This window comes from Fukomys damarensis, unplaced genomic scaffold, assembly GCF_012274545.1.
Source record: "Fukomys damarensis isolate Sample0158 unplaced genomic scaffold, DMR_v1.0_HiC HiC_scaffold_7, whole genome shotgun sequence".
NCBI lineage: Eukaryota > Metazoa > Chordata > Mammalia > Rodentia > Bathyergidae > Fukomys > Fukomys damarensis.
This window is the reverse complement of record NW_022900919.1, coordinates 19,786,172-19,786,968: the sequence shown is the minus strand read 5'-3', so window position 1 is coordinate 19,786,968 and position 797 is coordinate 19,786,172.

Sequence of the window (797 nt, the reverse complement as noted above, 5' to 3'; positions counted from 1 at the left end):
GGGCCCAGGTGGATCCCCGAGGCCTGGCGCAGGCTGCCGGACGGGACCTGGGGCCGCCTGCTGGCCAGGCGGCACTTACTTTCCCGGCACCCCCACACCGCGCTCCTGGGGGACAGACCCCTATGTATGTGAGAGAGTCTGAGTTCTTTGGCATGGGACGCATGAGGGGAACCCAGGTGATGTGGCCTAATGAGGGCCAGGCAGCTACTGGCCGGGTGTGGATGAGGCAGCATGAGTGTAGCCAGGCCTGGCCCATCTCAAGCCAGAGAGTCCTAATTTTAATATAGTATTTCCTAAATTGGTCTTCCACGCAGAATGAGTATGTGTGTGTTAAGAGAATTATGTGGCTTTACAAAAAAGTTTGACAACCACTGGTCTGACAGTTTTAACCACCAAGGAAACTGAGGCCCAGGGAAAGGAAGTGACTTGTTCAAGATCACACAGCAAATAGAAGTTGAACAGGAACTAGGAGTCAGAATTTCAGAGGAGCTGCCTGGTGCCTCTAGCAGGGCCTGGCTGAGGGTTGCTATTGGAGAGACCAGACTGGGCTTGCTGGGTGGCTTCATCCTAGCCAGACCTCCGATGCCTGGAAAACCATGACCGAGCCCCGGTAGGTACAATCTGGGATAGGTCCCTGGGGATGGTTAGCGGTGAGGAGGTTCTGGGACTGTAGAGAAAGGGCTTTGCCCAGGAATGCAGCCTTGCAGAGCTCCCCAGATCTCTGTGGTCCAGCCTGGAGCTGAGTCGCGTGTGAGACTGATGGTGAGGCTGGAAATCCAGCCAGCCTCCTGGTTTTA